Consider the following 24,596-nt stretch of genomic DNA (forward strand, 5'->3'; position numbering starts at 1 on the left):
AAAGTTCAGAGAACATTTCAGTGCACTGTCGTTTTCTTCAGAACCCGACGTCGATCTCGCCAGTGCCGCTGTGTCGCCGTGTTCCCTGTCCCCTCCCCCTTGTCCTCTGCACCGCACGAGCGTCTGGCACCTTGCGGACGTCGGCGACGAGCAGCAGAGGGTGCGCCGCCCCGTGACCGACGCCAGCGGCGGCTTTGCGGCCGCCAGAGAGAGGCGCGGCGCTGACGGCGCCACCCAGCATCGCCCAAGCCACCGAAGCTCGCCGCGTGGCCTTCCACTCCCCCGAACGCGCTGCCACTCTCGTCGTGAACCGCAGGGCGCGGAGCGTGCTCTCTGCCGCCACCGTGCCCGTGCGGCCACCCCACCGTGGACCGGCGCCGTTACGCCAAGACCAGCCGAGATTAGCGGGGGAATGACACCAGTAACTTCCACTGATGCTGCCTGGCCACTCAAACCTCCTGCCAATCCACTGCACCGGCGTAATTGCTCGCCAGAGATTCTCCGTTCACGGCCACTCCGTCGATCCGCCTATAAATAGAGGCCCCGAGCTTCAACTCGAACCCACACCATCCCTGCACTCCACCTAGAGCACGCCTAGCCACTGGAAGAGCCCCGAGGAGGTCTCCTTCCTCGACTACGGCCGCCGCGGCCCGCCACGGGAGCCAGCTCGATTCACTCCCGTGCGTGCACCTCTGCCTCCCATCTCTTGCCAGTAGCTTCACTATGCATCCCTCCTTCTGACCCGCGCTTCAATTTGAAGTTTGCAGCCCTCCACCGGAGTTCTCCACCCTCACCCGAGCCGCTGTCCGCAAGAGAAAGTGTCACCGTCGACGTGGTGCTCTCCGACGGTCGAGTCCACCACCCACCGACGTGGAAGAACACGCTGAAGCTCTTGGTACCCTCCGATCCTCCTGACTCGCCGTGGTTCGACGCCGGCGTCCACCGCAGTCTTCGGGCGCCGGCGAGCTTTTTAAACCTGACATGTGGACCCCCCATGTAAGCCTCTGTTCTATTCTCCCTCGAACCGTTTTCTATTGGCGCCTTCGGGCAAAATACGTTTTCCCTCTTTAGCTAGCGCATTTCTTTCCGAAGCGTTTTCTGTTTTCTCAGTTTAAACCCTAGAACTTTTCTGTTTCCTTACAGATGAGTCAATGGACAGAAACCTTTATAACTTTTTAATAAAAAGGGATTTTTGAGTGATTCTTTTTCTGACAGGCTTAGAATATTGTCTAGTTTTTTATGGGATTTATTTCAAATTTTTTTGGAGAAGTTTCTGTGCACGCGTTGGTTTTCACGGTAGTACCCGTTTTCATTATTGCAGTAGGTTCCGGAAGGGGTGACTGAGCCGCGAACTTCGCCGAGCTAGACTCTGACTTCTCCGAACCAGGCAAGCATTTTTGAACATTTGATATGACAGGTGTTTTGCATGTTTGCGTGAAATATTGTGCGTGGCATATGAGTATCGGTGAATACCTCGTTGCTTGTAAGGCAACTACCCGCATGTTCCAAAGTTGCGATGATCTCTGATGAGAGATGGCCTAATCATGTGGTGACATGAAGGGCAGCAAGGTGGTACTGTTGTAGCATACCAGCCTTGCGTCATCCGACTATTTCCGATGTTAACGTGGACGGAGTCACGTTATCGTTCTTTTCCCCTCCGTGCTGCCACATGTTTCATTTGCCAGGATGCGGTTTAGTAAGTTGGTAACCTCTTTCCGTGTACACACCAAACAGAGGGGCCGGGATGATGGTACCTTGGCCCAGGATTAAAGCCAGTCATCCGGTCAGGGGGCATGGGTGTTTCCGGTTGGGACCGAGAGGGGGGGCACCCCCTTAGAGCGCGCGTATAGAAAGTTGATCCCATGCTACGCGAGGTTGTAGCCTCCCCGTCTCAAGGTTTTTCTTGAACGTTGCCGAGGGTGATCCCTGGCTTCGGAATGTTGAATGGGTGTGTACTGGTTAGACGTGTTTCTTCCAAAACACCGTAAACGGAACTAGTCCCTGTGACTACTGAAATCCGTTGGCTGTGGTTAAGTACAAACTCTGCAGAGTCAAATTCTTCCAAGTCTTCGTATCCATGATCAAGTAGTGAAATCAGTATATCTATATCTATCCGCGTGGAAAACTTGTCCCCGGTAAACAAGCTCAAGTGGTAAACCCAGTTTAAACGTTATTACTATTGTGGATGGACTAACCTTATATCTGTCTCGTACTTGTAATCTTGAGCTACTGAATTATTGAGCTACAATATAAGCCCTTTATGTGACGTCGCGCAGACGTCCGACTGTGGCGTGTTTTTGTTCCTTACTTTAAATATAAGCCCTTTCTGTGACGTCGCGCAGACGTCGACTGTGGCACGCACTGCCTTTATTTTCTGTTATAAGCCCTTTATGTGGTGTCGCCCCGACGCCCGACTGTGGCATTATTATTCTTGCAGTTTCCGCTCGAGGAGTCATTCAGACCCTCGCTTGGCACCAGTATTATTATTTTTGCAGTTTCCTGTCGAGGAGTCATTCAGACCCTCGTTTGGCACCAGTACTACTATTCTTGCAGTTTCTGCTCGAGGAGTCATTCAGACCCTCGTTTGGCACCCAGTATTTATTATCTCTATGTCTGAACGCACTGGTTAATTTGTTCATATGCTTCATGTTTACATTTGTTATATCTTATGTCCGAACTGTCTTGCAAGTACTTTCATCGTACTCACCTGGCTTGTTGATTTGGCCAGATGTTGACGAAGGCGATCTCTTGGATGAAGAGTTTGATAGCTCGTCCGACGCCTAGAGGAGTCCCAGTCAGTCCTGCGCGATCCCGGATATTGGTCACTTGTATTATATACGCTTCCGCCACCCGCAATAAGTCTCCTCGAGCCTCACTCCGACGCTCGAAGAGCTGTAGTCTTCAGGAGTCATATCACTCGCTTCGCGGTGATATTTCCACCACCGTTATTATCGTGAGTTAGTAGTTATGCCACCCTATCCGCCGCCTTGTTTTATCGGCATGCATGTAATAATATTGTTGGGCAGTCCCCGCTCAACCTTGTATTATATTCAGTACTCCTGGTATTTTTCTTCTGTGACCAAGATATTGTCTACCAGTGAGAAGGAATTCTTCCTTACTGGTCCATAAAGGGGATTGGTCTCTCAATAATTAAGTTATTGAAAAACCGGTCGTGACAATCATGTAAAATGTATTCCCATTTATCTAGTATCCTTTGTAAGTCAATATAGTCGAAGATGGTCCCCTGGACAATGAGTACAGCTCATCAGAAATAGTGTTGTCACCTCTTCAAGATGCTACGGACAAAGGATTGTCTCAAGCACAAAGCACAAGATTCTACATTTTCTATTTTGGTGATCCAAGATCACATTAAGTCTATAGGAAAAGCCAATACTATCAAGAAGGGATGAGGTGTTGCTTAATGAGGTTCTTGCTCAAGGTGCTTAGTGATATATGCTCCAAAGCCCTCAACCACTTTCTCACATCCACATATGTCCCAAACCAAAAGTCAAACTCAGCCCCACCAATTCTTTCTATCCGGCGCCACCGAATTCACTTGACATAGCCACTGCCACAAACCCTAGTCTTTTCGGTCTCACCTATAGGGATCTTGGTCTCACCGAGATGGGATTGTAATCTCTCTGTATGTATCCATTACCAAAATAAGTCCACCGAGTTTGTGTAATCGGTCCTACCGAGATTACAATGCAAACTCTCTATTCCTCTTCGTAACATTTCGGTCTAACCGAGATGAGCGAATTGGTCCCACCGAGTTTGCCTGACCAACTCTCTGGCTAGCTTATTACCAAAATCGGTCCCACCAAGTTTGTGTAATTGGTATCACCGAGATTACGTTAAGCCCTAACCCTAACCACATCGGTCCCACCGATTTGACATGTCGGTCCCACCGAAAATCCTAACGGTCACATTATTTGCTAAATCGGTCCGACCGAGTTTCAGGATTCGGTCCCACCGAGATTGGTAAGTTGTGTGTAACGGTAAGATTTTGTGTGGAGGCTATATACACCCCTCCACCCACTCTTCATTCATGGAGAGAGCCATCAGAACATGCCTACGCTTCCAACATACATTTTTTGAGAGAGAACCACCTACACTTGTGTTGAGGTCAAGATATTCCATTCCTACCATATGAATCTTGATCTCTAGCATTCCCCAAGTTGCTTTCCACTCAAATCTTCTTTCCACCAAATCCAAATCATGTGAGAGAGAGTTGAGTGTTGGGGAGACTATCATTTGAAGCACAAGAGCAAGGAGTTCATCAACAACACACCATTTGTTACTTCTTGGAGAGTGGTGTCTCCTAGATTGGCTAGGTGTCACTTGGGAGCCTCCGACAAGATTGTGGAGTTGAACCAAGGAGTTTGTAAGGGCAAGGAGATCGCCTACTTCGTGAAGATCTACCCTAGTGAGGCAAGTCCTTCGTGGGCGACAGCCATGGTGGGATTGACAAGGTTGCTTCTTCGTGGACCCTTCGTGGGTGGAGCCCTCCGTGGACTCGCGCAGCCGTTACCCTTCACGGGTTGAAGTCTCCATCAACGTGGATGTACGATAGCACCACCTATCGGAACCACGGCTCAAAAATCTCCGTGTCTCCAAATTGCGTTTGCACACTCCAATCCCATCCCTCTACATTCTTGCAAGTTGCATGCTTTACTTTCCGCTGCTCATATACTCTTTGCATGCTTGCTTGATATGTATTGTGATTGTTAAACTTGTGCCAAAACTCCACTTCAACTTAAAGAAATTAAAAACTGCAACTTTTCTTGCTTAGTGTCTAATCACCCCCCTCTAGACACCTCTTCTCGATCCTTTCAATTGGTATCAGAGCATTGGTCTCCATTGCTTTGGTTTAATCACCATTGGAGGAAGATGGATGAGTCCACTTTGGGGAGTCTTAGACATAGAGTGCCTATACTTGATGGAGAGTACTTTTATGAGTGGAAAAATGAGATGCTTGTGATTTTCAATGAATATCATTTGAACAAGTACATTTCTAGCCCTTGTGCACCTCATGTTGATCCTATGCATCCTACTCTTGATGAGTCAATTGACATGATTCGCAATCTTAGAACTATTGATCTTATCACTAGAGGTTTTCCTAGAAACTTGATAGGTTGCTTGCCCACTCTTAAATGTGCCTACACCATATGGAAATTTCTTGAGGAACGATTTCCAAATTATTCCTTGAAAAATCTAGATGAAATTCTCCATAAGTCTATTGCCTTGAGTAAGATGAATTCCAATTATTCTATGTTTGGTGATCATCTATTTGAGCTTACAAATCTTATGCGTGCCAAAGGAGATGTTGGAATTATTAGCGATAATATTTCCGAAGCTACTAGAATTCATAAAGGAGATCATTGTCAAACTCACTCTAATGAATCACCCTCTCTAGGAATTGATCCACCACATGACGATGTTGAACAAGGATACTATGATGAGGATGATGATAGTGACTTTGATCTTGATGATGCAATGAGACACTTTGGTCTTATGGCAAATCTTCGGGGATATATGGCAGGAGGAAAGGAATGGGTTCTTGATAGTGGATGTACCGATCACATGACCGGAGATAAAGATATGTTTCATGAGCTTGCAGATAATGACGGCCCTCGAAAGTATGTCACTTTCGGTGATAACTCAAAGGGTAAGGTGGTTGGCCTCAGTAAGGTGGCCATCTCACATGATAGCTCCATACAAAATGTCATGCTCGTTGAATTTCTTGGATACAATTTACTTTCAGTATCTAGACTTGCTGATTTCGGTTTCAATGTCGTATTTACTGAAGTAGATTGCCAAGTGTTTCGGAGAGATAATCATAAAATGGTCTTTACCGGCATTCGTAGAGGTGATCTTTACATTGTCAATTTCACTAAAAAGGCTCAACCTAGAACTTGCTTCATTGCTAAATCCTCTAAAGGTTGGTTATGGCATAGACGATTAGGTCATGTGGGCATGCGAAACCTTGACAAGCTTATTAAAGGAAATCATATCCTTGGCATTAACGATGTCATATTTGATAAGGATAGACTTTGCAGCGCTTGTCAAGCAGGTAAACAGGTTGGAGGAAGGCATCCCGTGAAGAACATCATGACCACAAGGAGGCCACTCGAGCTACTTCATATGGATCTTTTTGGTCCCAACGCCTACAAAAGTCTCAGTGGAAATTCTTTTGGTCTAGTTATAGTTGATGATTTTTCAAGATTTACGTGGGTGTTCTTTCTCGATGATAAATCGCAGGTCCAAAAGATCTTCAAAAACTTCACCAGGAAGGCCCAAAATCAATTTGAAGTGAACATCAAGAAGGTTTGCAGCGACAACGGAACGGAGTTCAAGAACGCAAATGTGGACACCTTTCTTGACGAAGAAGGGATTTCACATGAGTTCTCGGCTACGTACACACCTCAACAAAATGGAGTTGTTGAGAGGAAGAACCGTACGCTCATCGAAATGGCAAGAACGATGCTTGATGAGTACAAGACGCCAAAGCACTTTTGGGCGGAAGCGGTTGAGACAGCTTGTCATGCAACAAATCGCTTGTATCTTCACAAGCTACTCGGCAAGACGGCATACGAGCTCCTCACCGGTAACAAACCCCAAGTTGGCTACTTTCGAGTATTCGGCTCAAAGTGCTACATTCTTGATAAGCATCGTCGTTCTAAATTTGCTCCAAAGTCTCATGAAGCTTTCCTACTTGGTTATGGCTCAAACTCTCACACTTACCGTGTCTACAATAATTTCACCCGAAAGGTTGAAGAGACGATAGATGTGAAGTTTGATGAATCTAACGGCTCGCAAGTAGAGCAATTGCCAATTGATGTAGGAGACAAAGACCCTTCAGAAGCAATTCAAGACTTGTCTATTGGCAAGATTCGTCCAACGGAGGTGAAGGAGAGTACCTCGTCCATCCAAGTGGAAGCTTCTACCTCACGACAAGGTGAACCTAGAGTTGATACGGAAGCATCCACAAGTGGGACACACCAAGATGAAGAAAACGAGGAAGTACACCAAGATGAACATCAACAACCTCCTTCTCCACCACGACAAGAGAACGACAACGTCAACAACGAAGAAGGCCAAGAAGAAGAACAAGATGAAGAAGATGTTCCACCAAGATCCAAGCAAAAGCTTTCACGAGTTCGAGCAAGAGTTGCCAGAGACCATCCCGTCGAGCAAATCTACAATGATATCCAAACCGGGAGAATCACTCGCTCTAAAACTCGTTTAGCTAACTTTTGTGAACACTATTCATTCATCTCTATCATTGAACCTATGAAGGTTGAAGAAGCATTGGAAGATCCGGATTGGATAAACGCCATGCATGAAGAGCTACACAACTTTGAGAGAAATCAAGTTTGGACATCGGTTGAGAAGCCCGACAACAACCACAACATCATCGGTACCAAATAGGTGTTTCGCAACAAGCAAGATGAAGATGGACAAGTAGTTCGCAACAAAGCACGTCTCGTCGCCCAAGGCTACACTCAAGTCGAAGATATGGACTATGGTGAGACATATGCCCCTGTTGCTAGACTTGAGTCCATTTGCAACTTACTTGCCTATGCTAATCACCATGATATCACCTTGTACCAAATGGACATTAAAAGTGCTTTTCTAAATGGTGAAATATAGGAGGAAGTTTATGTTAAGAAACCTCCCGGCTTTGTCAATCCTAAGAAACCTAATCATGTTTACAAACTTCACAAAGCTCTTTATGGTCTTAAACAAGCTCCTAGAGCTTGGTATAAATGCTTGACCAAGTTCCTTATTGAAAAAGGCTTTGAAATTGGAAAAATTGATTCTACTCTTTTTACTAAAAGGGTTAATGGAGCACTATTTGTGTGCCAAATCTATGTTGATGATATTATATTTGGTTCGACTAACCCTCACTTTAGTGAAAAGTTTGGAAAGCTAATGTCGGAGAAGTTTGAGATGTCGATGATGAGTGAACTCAAATTCTTTCTCAGTTTGCAAATCAAGCAAACTAAGGAAGGTATCTTTGTCTCTCAAATGAAGTACACCAAGGACTTATTCAAGAAGTTCAATATGCAATAATGCAAAGGTATGACTACACCCATGCCTACTAGTGGACATCTTGATTTGACCAAAGATGGTGAACCGGTTGATCAAAAGGTTTATCGCTCTATGATTGGGTCATTGTTATATCTATGCGCTTCACGTCCCGATATTATGCTAAGTGTGTGCATGTGTGCACGATATCAAGCGGCTCCTAAAGAATGTCATCTTAAGGCCGTGAAAAGGATAGTGAGATACTTAATTCATACACCAAATTTTGGCATTTGGTATCCAAAGAGGGCCTCTTTCAATCTTGTTGGCTACTCCAACTCGGACTATGCCGGTGACAAGGTTTATAGAAAGTCCACTTCGGGTACTTGTCAATTTCATGGTAGATCTCTTGTGTCTTGGTCTTCCAAGAAACAAAACTTGGCATCCTTATCCACCGCCGAAGCGGAATACATTGCCGCTGGTTCATGTTGTGCTCAGTTACTTTGGATGACCCAAACTCTTAAGGATTATGGGATATATGTGAAACATGTTCCATTACTTTGTGACAATGAAAGTGCAATCAAGATTTCTCACAATCCCGTGCAACATTCTCAAACTAAGCATATTAAAGTTCGTCATCATTTCATTCGAGATAATGTTGCCAAAGGGGACATTAATCTTAAGCATGTTCGCACGGATAAGCAATTAGCGGATATATTCACTAAACCACTTGATGAGAAAGTGTTTTGCAGGTTAAGAGGTGAATTGAACATCATTGATGCTTCAAACTTGGAGTAGGAACTCCAAGGCATGAGCATATGACAAATCCTTGATATTCCTCTTATGATGATAATCTTATGTCTTGGATATATTTGCACCTTGCATGCTATCTAACCCTTGTAGGTACTTGGATAAATCTAAATCTATGAGATTGCAACACACTCACATCTTGAGAAAATCTCTACATCACCAAGTCTCTACACAACGGTGGATGAAGACAAGGAAGCACGAAACCCTTCAACATATCCTTTGAAAAATTCTACTTTGAACTTTATGATTGTCATTTTGGATACACAAGTGCTCTTCCTTGCAAAGCTAACACACGTAGGTAGATGAACTCAAATTCCAAGTGGTGCTCCCAACTCTTGATGAGCTACATCAACTTTGAGCAATCCACATAAGTTCAACTACATGATCACGATCAACACCACCACCCAAGGTATGTTATTCCATCTTAGAGAAGCTTTACTCCAAGACATGAGTCAAAGCAACTCAAAAATATGAGAATACATCAAAATGCTTAAACAAAAAATGGTAACCCCATTTTGAGATTAAACGATGAGTATGACCTATGATCAAGTGATCTCACATGACTCCTATGTCAATATACTCTAACATAGGTTACTTTGTCGCCAACCAATTCTAGATGAAGTTCTCTCATGCTCTTTTCTGTCCTCTTGCATTTTTCTCATGCATATTTGTTTCCCCTTTCAAAAAAAAACTTCATCTGGATTTCTTTTCTTTTCTTTTCGTGTTCTGCAATCCCTGCATCAAATTCCTTGCAAATCCTTGTGAGATCTTACATGTCTAGTCAGCTGAGGAGACAAGTGTTTTCTCTGTGATGAAGCTTACAACTCGGTGCAACCGAATCCTTTCGGTGCAACCGAAGCTTACAACTCGGTGTCGCCAATTTCACAACAGGAAAAACAGCTTGCCACTTGTTCCTGTGTTCTTTTGATCCAGCTCCACTCAATGAATCTTGTCCTCTACCAGCATCACATTTAACTTACTACTTTGTTTTTGTGCCTCAAGGACCAAACCCTTTCGTAACAAAATCCAGAGGAACCCTTCTTGGAAATTGATGTCAAAGGGGGAGAGAGAGATCACATCAAAGCTTAATCATATCTATAGGGGGAGAGAATACTCAAGGGGAGAGAGAGTAATCTTCAAGGACCCTAGATGCTTGGTGTTCAAGAGGAGAGAAGTCACATGTCTTTAAGAGGGGAAAGACATGTTCATATTTGTTTGTTTGCTTTAGCTCTGTTTCTTTTCTTTGAGCTCTGATTTTCTGTTCCCTATCTTCTCCCAGTATCCCATGCTAGATTCAGGGGGAGCAAGACACCTAAGGGAAGGAAATCCTTGAATTCTTTTGCACATCTTTACCTTTGGGGACATGTTTATATCAAATGGAGTACTCAGTAGTCACTCTCTACATGTCATCCCAGTCTTGGTACTCTTGTGGTTTCTTTTGTTTGCTCTGGCTAGTAGGTGCATCTGTGTTATCTAACCTTGTTTACGCAGGTTCATTCCATCCTAAGCCAACTCAAGACCACAAGGTAAGTATATGCATCACAGTCATGTGTATGAGGATCTCTTGCTGATGTACATACTGTTTGCAAGAAGGACTCGTGAGCATGAAGGTACATTTCCCATATTCACATCTTTTGCTTTAATGCATATAGCCAAGATACATGTAACACATTGCTTTCTCTGTCATGCTTATGCATTCACATGCTCCTATATTCCATATTTACATGATTGCATACATGTAGGGGGAGCCTATGCACGTTACATGTCTTTCCAAAGCTTTACTTGTTATCCTCTATGTCTTTAGCTAAAGCTTTGATGTATGTTGTCATCAATTACCAAAAAGGGGGAGATTGAAAGCACAAGTGCTCCCTGGGTGATTTTGGTAATTTATGTCAACATATCTCTTGTTGGACTAATACCTTTACCTAGTATGTTTCAGATAAGTTCAACAATGGAGTGGCATGGACTAGAGGAAGTGGAACCCCTTCAAGATGCTAAGGACAAAGGATTGGCTCAAGCTCAAAGCACAAGACTCTACATTTTCTATGTTGGTGATCCAAGATCACATTGAGTCCATAGGAAAAGCCAATACTATCAAGAAGGGATGAGGTGTTGCTTAATGAGGTTCTTGCTCAAGGTGCTTAGTGATATGCTCCAAAGCCTTCAACAACTTTCTCACATCCACATACTTCCCAAACCAAAAGTCAAACTCGGCCCCACCGATTCTTTCTATCCGGCGCCACCGAGTTCACTTGACATAGCCATTGCCACAAACCCTAGTCTTTTCGGTCTCACCAATAGGGATCTCGGTCTCACCGAGATGGGATTGTAATCTCTCTGTATGTTTCCATTACCAAAATCGGTCCCACCGAGTTTGTGTAATCGGTCCTACCGAGATTACAATGCAAACTCTCTGTTCCTCTTCGTAACATTTCGTTCTAACCAAGATGAGCGAATCGGTCCCACCGAGTTTGCCTGACCAACTCTCTGGTTAGCTTATTACCAAAATCGGTCCCACCAAGTTTGTGTAATCGGTCTCACCGAGATTACGTTATGCCCTAACCCTAACCACATCGGTCCCACCGAGTTGACATGTCGGTCCCACCGAAAATCCTAACGGTCACATTATTTGCTAAATCGGTCCGACCGAGTTTCAGGATTCGGTCCCACCGAGATTGGTAAGTTGTGTGTAACAGTTAGATTTTGTGTGAAGGCTATATATACCCCTCCACCCACTCTTCATTCGTGGAGAGAGCCATCAGAACATGCCTACACTTCCAACCTACATTTTCTGAGAGAGAACCACCTACACTTGTGTTGAGGTCAAGATATTCCATTCCTACCATATGAATCTTGATCTCTAGCCTTCCCCAAGTTGGTTTCCACTCAAATTTTCTTTCCACCAAATCCAAATCCTGTGAGAGAGAGTTGAGTGTTGGGGAGACTATCATTTGAAGCACAACAGCAAGGAGTTCATCAACAACACACCATTTTTTACTTCTTGGAGAGTGGTGTCTCCTAGATTGGCTAGGTGTCACTTGGGAGCCTCCGAGAAGATTGTGGAGTTGAACCAAGGAGTTTGTAAGGGCAAGGAGATCGCCTACTTCGTGAAGATCTACCCCAGTGAGGCAAGTCCTTCGTGGGCGACAACCATGGTGAGATAGACAAGGTTGCTTCTTCGTGGACCCTTCATGGGTGGAGCCCTCCGTGGACTCGCGCAACCGTTACCCTTCGTGGGTTGAAGTCTCCATCAACGTGGATGTACGATAGCACCACCTATCGGAACCATGGCTCAAAAATCTCTGTGTCTCCAAATTACGTTTGCACACTCCAATCCCATCCCTTTACATTCTTGCAAGTTGCATGCTTTACTTTCCGCTGCTCATATACTCTTTGCATGCTTACTTGATATGTATTGTGATTGTTAAACTTGTGCCAAAACGCCACTTCAACTTAAAGAAACTAAAAACTGCAACTTTTCTTGCTTAGTGTCTAATCACCCCCCCTGTAGACACCTCTTCTCGATCCTTTCAGGAGCGCAGACTGTTCTTTTGTTCATCGACATACGGGGTCACCAAGGTAGAATTCTGTAGAACTGTGTAGTGTGCTTGAGACCAAGAATGCCCGTCCCTAAATATTATTGAGTCCCCTCCAAGCATGCCTTTTCAGTCTCCCCTCATACCACGACTGAGGGAGACCAATCTTCTTAAGGCCAGTAATGAAGTCAACACAAAACCCAATGACATCCTCTATTTGATGGCCCATGGAGATGCTTCCTTCTGGCCTAGCGCAGTTACGGACATATTTCTTTCGGACTCCCATGAACCTCTCAAAGGGGAACATATTGTTTAGAAATACGGGACCCAGAATGAAAATCTCGTCGACTAGATGAACTAGGACGTGCATCATGATATGTAACAAGGATGGTGGGAACAGCAGCTCGAAACTGACAAGATTTGCACCACATCACTCATTAGCCTTGGTAGGATTTCTGGATCGATCACCTTCTTAGGTACTGCATTGAGGAATGCACATAGCTTCACAATGGCTAATCGAACGTTTTCAGGTAGAAGCCCCCTAAATGCAACCGGAAGGAGTTGCGTCATAATTACGTGGCAGTCATGAGACTTTAGGTTCTGAAGCTTTTTCTCTGCCATATTTATTATTCCCTTTATTTTCGACGAGAAGCCAGACGGGATCTTCATACTGAGCAGGCATTCAAAGAAGATTTCCTTCCCTTCTTTGGTGAGAGCATAGCTGGCAGGACCTTCATACTGCTTTGGAGGCAAGCCATCATTTTCGTGCAAACATTGCAGGTCCTCCCGTGCCTCCGGTGTATCTTTTGTCGTCCCATACACGCCCAAGAAGCCTAGCAGGTTCACGCAAAGGTTCTTCGTCACGTGCATCACGTCGATTGAAGAGCGGACCTCTAGGTCTTTCCAGTAGGGTAGGTCCCAAAATATAGATTTCTTCTTCCACATGGGTGCGCGTCCCTCAGCGTCATTTGGAATAGATAGTCTGCCGGACCCTTTTCAAAGATTATGTGTAAATCATTGACCATAGCAAGTACGTGATCACCGGTACGCATGGCGGGCTTCTTCCGGTGATCTGCCTCGCCTTTGAAATGCTTGCCTTTCTTTCAACATTGATGGTTGGTCGGAAGAAATCGACGATGCCCCAGGTACACATTCTTCCTGCATTTGAACAGGTATATACTTTCGGTGTCAGCTAAACAGTGCGTGCATGCGTGGTATACCTTGTTTGTCTGTCCTGAAAGGTAACTGACAGCAGGCCAATCATTGATGGTTATAAATAGCAACGCATGCAGGTTAAATTCCTCCTGTTTGTGCTGATCCCACACACGTACACCGTTTCCATTCCACAAATTAAAAGTTCTTCAACTAATGGCCTTAGGTACACATCAATGTCGTTGCCGGGTTGCTTAGGGCCTTGGATGATAACTGGCATCATAATGAACTTAGGCTTCATGCACATCCAAGGAGGAAGGTTATACATACATAGAGTCACGGGCTAGGTGCTGTGATTGCTGGTCTGCTCCCCGAAAGGATTAATGCCATCCACGCTTAAACCAAACCGTATGTTCCTTGGGTCACCTGCAAACTCAGCCCGATACATTCTCTCGACTTTTCTCCACTGCGACCCGTCAGCGGGTGCTCTCAACTTCCCGTCTTTCTTACGGTCCTCTCTGTGCCATCGCATCAACTTGGCATGCTCTTTGTTTCTGAACAGACGTTTCAACCGTGGTATTATAGGAGCATACCACATCCTCTTCCTGGGGGGCTCGCCGTCAACATCACCAGGGTCATCTCGTCTGATCTTATACCGCGATGCACTGCATAACGGGCATGCATTCAAATCCTCTCGTACGCACCACGGTAGAGGATGCAGTCATTAGGGCATGCATGTATCTTCTGCACCTCCAATCCTATAGGGCATACAACCTTCTTTGCTGCGTACGTACTGTCGGGCAATTCGTTATCCTTTGGAAGCTTCTTCTTCAATATTTTCATTAGCTTCTCAAATCCTTTGTCAGGCACAACATTCTCTGCCTTCCACTGCAGCAATTCCAGTACGGTACCGACCTTTGTGTTGCCATCTTCACAATTGGGGTACAAACCTTTTTTGTGATCCTCTAACATGCGATCGAACTTCAACTTCTCCTTTTGACTTTCGCACTGTCTCCTTGCATCAACAATGACCCGGCGGAGATCATCATCGCGCACATCGTCTGGTTCCTCTTGATCTTCAGCTTCCCCCGTTGCAGCATCACCATATTCAGGGGGCACATAGTTGTCATCGTCCTCTTCTTCCTTGTTTTCTTCCATCATAACCCATATTTCTCCGTGCTTGGTCCAAACATTATAGTGTGGCATGAGACCATTATAAAGCAAGTGGGTGTGAAGGATTTTCCGATCAGAGTAAGACTTTGTATTCCCACATATAGGGTATTGACAACACATAAAACCATTCATCTTGTTTGTCTCCGCCACTTCGAGAAAATTATGCACGCCCTTAATGTACTCGGAGGTGTGTCTGTCACCGTACATCCATGGCCGGTTCATCTGCGTGCATTATATATAATTAAGTGTGTCAAAAACCATTACAGAACATCATGAATAGATAAGTGACCAAATTAATAGAATTTCATCATCACATTAATACCAAAGTACATACATAGTTCTCATTGAACAACATATAGCTCTCCAGAGCATCTAATTAAACCATACATTGAAACTATGTAAAACATTTCAATGCAACAACAAATGCGATCATAATCGCAACCAAGGTAACAATTGATCCAATGGCATAATGATACCAAGCCTCGTTATGAATGGCATATTTTCTAATCTTTCTAATCTTCAAGCGCATCGCATCCATCTTGATCTTGTGATCATCGTCGACATCCGCAACATGCAACTCCAATATCTTCTTCTCCTCCTCTATTTTTTTTTATTTTTTCCTTCAAGTAATTGTTTTTTTCTTCAACTAAATTTAACCTCTCGACAATAGGGTCGATTGGAATTTCTGGTTCACATACCTCCTACATAAATAAAATATATGTCACGTTGGTCGGCATAATTGTCATAAACAATAAATGAACCAAATAGTTATAAAAGATAATATATACCACATCTGAATCATAGACAGGACGAGGGCCGACGGGGCGGATACCAAAACCATCGCACTATATAATAACAAGCAATAATAAAAGTAGGAAAATTGGACAAGTATCTATCTAATCATACAAGTAAGAATTTTTTTTCTTTTAGAAAGAAGATAAGAACAAGAGGCTCACCACGGTGGTGCCGGTGACGAGATCGGCGCGGGCGATCGACGGCGACGAAGACAGGGACAGGATGTGACGGACCACTAAACCTAGAAAATCTTGAGGAAAATGGAGTTTGGAGGTCGAGCTTGTAGAGGAGAAAGCTTAAGTAGTGTGGCTTGGGCATTTCATCGAACACCTCGTGTGCATAGGAGGTGAGCTAGAGCACCACAAAGCCCTCCCTCACCGGCCAGAAAAAACAGAGCAGTGGAGTGCTCTGCTCGCGGGCGAGGGGGTATATATAGCCACCTCATTGGTCCCGGTTCGTGGCTGGAACCGGGACCAAAGGGGGTCCTTTAGTCCGGGTTCCAGACACGAACCGGGACCAATGGATGTGGGCCAGGAGCGAGGCCCATTGGTCCCGGTTCGTGTCTGGAACCGGGACAAAAGGGTCCAGACGAACCAGGACCAATGCCCCCACGAGGCCCGGCCGGCCCCCTGGGCACAAAGAACCGGGACGTATGCCCCCATGGGTTCCGGTTCATGACTGAACCAGGACTAATGGGTTGGCCAGGCCTGAACCAAAGCCCTGTTTTCTACTAGTGACTAAATTAACAAAGACTCGCTGGACAGGTTAGTGCAAAATATAAGGATATGTAATAAATAATAATACTACGTCATGAGAAGGAGATAAGGAAATGGACACCTTAGTGGCATGAACCAGGGGATGGTTTATCAATTAAGCGAATGGGTTGCCCGACTTTCTACGATTATGTCATAAGATGTACATTTCGATCTGCCCCTGAAGCTGCACGCCATTAAAACAAGTTAATCCCTTACACAATCAGCCCAGGCAAGTTAATGATTTTAACACAATCTACCGATCTGCACATCTATTGTCAACGGTTCGAAACCTGACCTGTAGGACAGTTTCATACCAGCATCATAGTTATTGCATCTGTTTAGATACTGAAAGACTGTTAGCTGACATCTTGCAGGCACACAAATTGCAAGGGAAAAAATCACATGATGAGACACAAGTGGAAAAATAATACTAACAATTGCAAAGACAAGGGACCATGGAATCATAAAGGAGCTAGAGTGTTCCGTGATTATTATTGTACGCATTGTAAATATTGAGTAATTTTTTCAGTGGAGAGCATAAAAGAGAATCTGATCGAGAGAAGATTAGAGAAGAGATAACAAGTAGTTGGTTCAATTTGCAAGAATTTTAAAACATACAGATAGTCTATATTTTTTTGGGAATGCATATTATCGTCTATCTACTGTATATGTACTAAGGAGTAGGAAAATCAGCAGCAACGGCAATAGCAATCAGCAGCAGCAGCACTAGCAACCAGCGGCGATAGCAAACAATCAGCAACAGCGGCAATCATCTTCTATCTACTGTATAGGAGACCAAGGAGCAGCAAAATCAGTAGGATCGGCATAGCAATCAGTGGAAGTAGCAAACAATCAGTGTAATTGGGTCGTACTTTCAATCAGCAGGCACGTACGCACCACACAGACGCATGCACACGAGCGAAGCATGCACGCAACTGCAGACAAACGCACGCGGGGGAACCAGAGCACGCCGGGCACCAAAATAAATCCAAAAGGAGTACCATCGCCGCCGAAGGCTTCGCGAGCCACAAGAACCACCCGCATGCTCGGGATCCAATTGGCACTTGAGGAACACGGTTGGAGCTCCACCCCATGCTCCTCTCCCCTCGGGCACGTCTCCACTGCCGACCACCACCGAGAGAAGGGAGCAGCACCCTACACCGCAGCTTGTTTCAGATCCATGCCCGAGCCAGAAGGCGGAAGCAGCGACGCGGAGTAGTGACCTCTGAAACAGAGGCGAGCGAGCTGCGCCGACAATCCGTCTCGACTAGAGTTACTGCGGGGGCACGTGCAGTGGCGTCGAGGACGTCACCAAGGAGGAATATTAATATAGGACAAGAGCACTAAGGGGGAGCCTGGCCCATGAGCGACGGTGCGGGACAGCATCGGATTTAGGGAGAATCGAAGGTGGCGGCGGCTCGTCATGGAAGTTGGGTGAGAAAGAGAGGAATCAGGGGAGAGAGATGGCAGATGAGGTAGGTGTTGGTACGGGGAGGTTTGATTTATTTTAGGCAGAGGAGGTTGGTTCTAAGCGCGGAGGTTAGATCTCAAGCTCTAAGTGCGGGAGGTGGGAGGTGGGATAAACAACAGATCCTATAATATCGTTGGTACAAATGTGTTGGTATAGGGGGGATTTTGTTGTAGTGTACTTTTCAATTCACGAGAAAGTATAATTACCTCATCAAGTTCTACTTTCCCCCCACTCACTTCTTTCAAGAGAAACTCCATCTATAGAAAGGATCCATTCTTAGTAAGAAATATCTTGCCTTCGAATCTGTGATAGAAGGTGTACCCAATAGTTTCTTTTGGGTATCCTATGAAGACGCACTTCTCCGATTTGGGTTCGAGCTTATCAGGTTGAACCTTTTTCACATAAGCATCGCAACCCCAAGCTTTAAGAAACGACAGGTTAGATTTCTTGCCAAACCACAGTTCATATGGCACTAGTAGAAAAAGGATCATTTGTCCCGGTTCGTAGGGCCCATTTGTCCCGGTTGGGAAACCGGGACTAAAGGGTCAGTACTAAAGCCCCAACCGGGACAGATGGGCCTCCACGTGGCCGCTGCGGCGAGCCCAGGCAGGAGGGCCTTTGGTCCCGGTTGGTAGCACCAACCGGGACCAATAGGCATCCATGCGTCAGCAACTGGCAGGAGTTGAGGTTTTTGTTTTTTTTCAAAGGGGGTGGGTTTTGGGGGGTTAATTTAGGGTGTTAGCTAGCTAATAGAGAGAAGTGTCCTCTCTTATCTCCGTGCTTGGTTTACCAACGCTACTGCTATGCCTAAACATGGCTTAGATTGAAGTGAAGGCAACATGCATGTGGTGCATGTCGAAAGTAGTACTAATCCAAACTTGATCAAGTTTGGATTAGTACTACTTTCGACATGCACCACATGCATGTTGCCTTCACTTCAATCTAAGCCATGTTCATTTCACCCACTGATATATAATAACTCTTCATGCTCACATCATGCATCATCATAATAACAAGTCCTACTAATCATCATCATACAACTTCTACTCGTTATTAATAACAAGTCATACGATCATCATCCTCATAGTCATCGAACCAACCCTCTTAATTGTTCTTAGCACATGATCATGAGTATTAGGTAGGACCTAATTATACCCTCTTTAAGGTAAAATAGCATAAAACAATATAGGCCCTGACTCTCCATTATGGAGAATGGAGATCATCATGTCTCCAATTCTTGCGCTTCGCTTCCTTTTGCTTCCAAGAACCTCCTTACGACTGTCCATACATTTTTTCCATTCTTTGATTACCATGTGTTCACCGGTTTTAGAAATCCGGTAGGACAGCTGAGATTCGTAGGATGACCTGGTTGTATGTTCAAAACATCAAGGCGACCATTCTGATACATCAAATGAGGCACACAATCCATAGGAATTCTCTGTTGAAAAACATAGTAATAACTTCATAGTTAGCAATGATGTACTAGTTTTAGAAGAATGCAAAGGATGCACGGATGTCATAATAGTAAAAAATCTTACCAGGGTATCTCCATGGAAGTTGCCGTAGTTCAACACGTGCACTAGTGGCACCTATTGACCATATTTGGAGGAGTATGATAATAGGTATTGTAATTCTCAAGGTCAGTACAAAATGCGATCAGATGATTTTTCTCCTGATAAGTTAATTTGGAGCCATCGGTGTAGTGAGTTTTGTCTACCATCTTTCGCACATTGTTTGTAGAATGAAAATAAGCTGTCAATAGAAATAAGCTGTCAACTATTTTGAAATAAACAATATAAATTAGCTAATAACTATGTTTCAGAAACTCACATAGCGGTAGAATTGGAAGCGTATCAACAAGGACCCAAATGTCCATATTGTCTTCCTCGATTTCAGGATCACCAAGATCCATGGTGACAAGCATATTCTCATAAAAACCATACATCTTGCAAAGTGCTTCCCAATTTGGGCAACCAAAATGGGTTACACTCTCAGAATTGTACATATTTACTTCAAAATCCATACCATGATGGGTCCTTAGGTGAATTTTCTTTGTTTCGAAACTTTCATGGACTTTAAAACCCATCCTCTCCAAGACATATCGTCTTGCATAGCATGGTATAAGCTAGTCGAATTGTAAAAGATGAAAAGTACACATTAAAATAGTTGAAGTCATGCTTAATTATGAAAAAAACACTTGTCGTTGTTGCGTACCGTTTCAACATCGAAGGACTCCTCCAGCTTAATGCTGAAGCGCCGATCTTTGTGCAGGTGAGGCCTGTCGCACAGACCTCGGTCGTCGTGGAACCAGTCGCACTCCCCCGAGAGACTTTCGTCGTCCGAGTATGACATTTCCTATGTTCATAATTCAAATATTAAACTTGTACAATTAAATATATGTACTACAAAAACTAAATTAGATCATTATTATTCATCACGGGTTGACTATCAGTCTGTCGAGTCTTTTCTTGAAAACTCTCAGCTCACGTGGTGTATATATTCGACCGTCCGTGATGGTAGCTCCTCCTTTCATTCCCGAGTGCATTACACCAAATTGTCTAGCGCACGGGAATGAAGGAGAAGCTACCCCCACGACAACAGTCGGGATTCTTCGTCCTCTCATATATGGTGGAGACTCTCCCTGACTGATTCCTCTCTGACATTTGCGACCGTCGGTGATGGTCGTTACTCCTCCGTCCCCTAGTGCATAACAAAGGTCTAGCAGAAGGAGAAGAAGGAGAAACGACCCCCACGACAACAGTTGGGATTCTTCATGCTCTCATATATGGTGGAGCCTCGACAGACTTAAAGTCAACCCGAAATATCGTTTAATTATCTTTCTAAAAAAGGACATATCGAGCGCCTGAAATTTGCCGGAACACAAATATACATGTTTTTATCTACATCATATGAGCATTCAAACTTGATGGCCATTGCATTTCAATGGTTGAAAATATGAGCAAAAACATTTCAAAATATCTTATAGGACTCATATTGACATGGAGATTTGGCTGGTTTCACCTCGAGGTCGGAGGGGGGTCGGTGACGGGGACGACGACGGGGATGATGGAGGGATTCCTTGATTTCTGCAAAAACAAAAACCCTATAAGCTATCAACTAATCAAATGCATACGCCTTGAATAGTGCTCTCCCATTTTAGCATTCAAATTAGGAGTAGTTTTCCAATTTGAGCATTCAATAAGCAAAACCAAATCGTAAAATAAATTAGTATTCAAATTAGCATGCATTCAATAAGAAAAACTACATCATCTCTTGCGTCAGTACATCGTCGAATATTATCACTAATACACCTCGAGTAGTATCATACATATAGCAGCGCTAATATAGCTAGAACCGTAGCGCCCGACGGGTATCGGCGCGGGCAGTGGACACCCAAAGAGAAGGAACCATCACAGGATCATAGCTCCAGTGAGATACCTGAAGAACCTGCCAGGTATTGTCGAACCTGCCCTCCAACGCAACCATGTAGCGACGGACGTGCTCGTCCTCCTCACTGACACGGTGACGTACCACCTCCGCGGTGTCCGGCAGCCTCGGCACCGTTACTGGCCCACGCGACCGCCACCAAACAAGGTTCGGGTCAACGACGGGCTGGCTCCTCAGCAACCTACGCCCCCGGAAGGAAGCACCTCCCAATACCAGCCCGGCGGAGCCCAGTCCCGGACATGGCCCCTCTGATCAAGCAGGCCTCCTCCGCCGAGTCGACGACGTCGATGCGGGAATAATTGCTTTCACTAAAAAAATAAACTAGTTCTATTAATTTTCTTACTAAAAATAAACTACTTCTATAGTAAAATAAAGTAGTTTTATTAAATCAACTAGTTCAACTACTAAGCACTTACTATAAATAAAATAAAGTAGTACTTACTAAAAATAAACTACTTCTATAGTAAAATAAAGTAGTTTTATTAAATCAACTAGTTCAACTACTAAGCACTTACTATAAATAAAATAAAGTAGTACTTACTAAAAATAAACTACTTCTATAGTAAAATAATGTAGTTTTATTGAATCAACTAGTTCAACTACTAAGCACTTACTATAAATAAAATAAAGTAGTACTTACTAAAAATAAACTAGTTTAACTAGTTCTATTATTTATCGACCCCCCCCCCCTCATGTCGAAGTTATCGGGGAGTGGGTATATCGACAACGACATACCCGATAAAAAATAAGAAGAGGAAGAAGAAGACAAAAAAAGAGGAGAAGAAGAAAGGAATAGAGGAGAAGATCGAAGAAAAAAAAGAAGAAAAAAAGATGAGAAGAAGAAGAAATAGAATAATATATTATTTATTCTCCTCTTTTTCCTCTCCTCTTCTTCTTCTTCTTCTTCTTCTTCTTCTTCTCCTTCTTCCTCTTCTTATTTTCCTTTTTCCTCTCCTTCTTTTTCTTCTAAATATGAACATATACATAAATGACTTTGATCATATACAATTTTCCTATACATACACAATATGAACATATACAAAAATTGACAAAGAAAATTCTATGAACAAAAAAAATCATAAAAATTTTATGAACAAAATTACAACAGAAAAAAACATAAAAATTCTATGAACAAAATAAAAATTCTATGAACAAAATTACAACAGAAAAAAATCATAAAAATTCCATGAAAAAATTGACATATTCTTTGCATATGAACATATAAACATTTGCATAATCAACAATAATATCACAAAAAAAATCTATGAATAGAAAAAAATTCTAAATTTTGCATATTCTTTTATGAACAAATTACAACAACTAAATTAACTACACATCTAAACTACACATCTAAATTAATACAACTACACATCTAAACTTAATTAGGAAAATGGATATGCAGAGGGCGCCCGGTGACGAGGAGAATGAGGTCACTGCAGGGAGGCAGGGCACGGGGGCGGCGACGAGGAGGCAGGGCACAACGACGGCGATGAGGAAGCAGGGCACGACAACGGCGACGGTGGGGTAGGGGCGGGGCGACGGTCGATGAGGAGGCGTACGGGGCAGGGGCGCGGCGGCGCGTCAGGTCGGGGCAGAGGGGTGCGAGGAGCGGCGGCGTCGGGGGCAGGGCGCGGTGAGGGCGTCGGCTTGCTCGGCCAGCCTGCCAGCGTCGTGGATGGATTCGCCGCCATTGGGGGGAGAGTAGCTAGGAGGAGAGATCGAAGTGGGGATGGGCGGTTCTGAAATTTCCCTAAGTGCTACTTATATAGCAAAGGCATCGGTCCCGGTTCGTGGCATCAACCGGGACCAATTCCCCCCTTTAGTCCCGGTTGGTGCCACCAACCGGGACCACAACCGGGACCAAACGCCTCTCTTCAGCAGCCAAAGGGCGGGAAACAGAGGCCTTCGGCCCCAGTTGGTGGCACCAACCAGGACTAAAGGTGGGCATTGGTACCGGTTCTTGGCACGAACCGGTACCAATGACCCCCTTTAGTCCCGGTTGGTGCCACCAACCGGGACCAAAGGCCTTGTGCTGCCCCACGTCAAAAGTTTAGTTCCACCGCGCTAGCTGAGAGAGCTCGAGAGTGGTTTATAAGCGCTGCTGCGCCCACACTCTCGAGCTCCTCTCAATTGCAGGCTTTCGGGCCTAACCGTACACTGTGTGCCTGTGGGCCTACTGGGCCTATTGCGGGCCTGAATCTTGGCCCATGATTGGATTTCTAGTCGTATTCAGGCCGTGGTGGCCCAGTAGGTGGCACTTTTTTTGTTTTCCTTCTTGCTTTATTTATTTTATTTTGTTTCTACTTACAACAAAATACTTACTGTTGCTATTTTATTTTATTTTGTTTCTACTTATTTATTAAAGTTTATTTTGTTTCTACTTATTTATTTTATTTTGTTTCTACTTATTTATTTTATTTTGTTTCTACTTACTTATTTTATTTTCTTTTTGCTTATAATGTTTTGAACAGAAAATACTTTGATAATTTTAGTTGATTCCTTTTGCTATTAGAGTTTCATAAAAGTTGTCTAGTTCATTCTTTTTTCTATTAGAGTTTCATTAAAGTTTATTTTGTTTCTACTTATTTATTTTCTTTTCTTTTTTTCTTTTTTATTGATTTTATGCAAATTCTTTTTTGCTTATAATGTTTTGAACAGAAAATACTTTGATAATTTTAGTTGCATAAATTTTATATAATTTTAGTTTCAATAATACTAGAGGTTTATAAAAGCTTTTTAGTTGATTCCTTTAGTGCCGGTTCTAAGGCTGTTACAAAGGCATTTCATTTAGTACCGGTTCTAAGGCTGGGGCCCCACGAGCACCTTTAGTACCAGTTCGTGGCATGAACCGGTAATAGAGTTTTTTAGTTGATTCTTTGTGCAGTTGTTTTTTAGTCCCACCTCGCCAAGCGAGAGGCACTCACAGCGGTTTATAAGCCCTGAGTGCATTGCGCCTCTCTTTTATGCATTTACTAATTTTTTTGAGCTATAAGACCCTGAAATTGAAAAGCATTTCAAATGAACTCTGAAAAGGTTGAAAGTTGGCATGGTATCATCATTTCACCCACATAGCATGTGCAAAAAAGTAGAGAGGGTTACGGCAAAAACTGGATGCACTTCGTGTACAAAACGGACAATCTCTTTCGAGGTATCAGGGTTTCGGGCGAAAACTCATCTGTTACAAAGGGATTTCATTTTTTTGAACTTATTTGAACTCCAGACTTTTTCTGTGTTCAAAATGCACCATTCAAAGCCACATCATTAATTTTCAACCCTTTCTGACTTCATTTGTTATTTTTCATGCATTTACTTAATTTTTTGAGCTATAAGATCCTAAAATTGAAAAGCATTTCAAATGAACTCTGAAAAGGTTGAAAGTTGGCATGGTATTATCATTTCACCAACATAGCATGTGCTAAAAATTAGAGA

The sequence above is a fragment of the Aegilops tauschii genome, chromosome 5 (assembly GCF_002575655.3).
Source record: "Aegilops tauschii subsp. strangulata cultivar AL8/78 chromosome 5, Aet v6.0, whole genome shotgun sequence".
NCBI lineage: Eukaryota > Viridiplantae > Streptophyta > Magnoliopsida > Poales > Poaceae > Aegilops > Aegilops tauschii.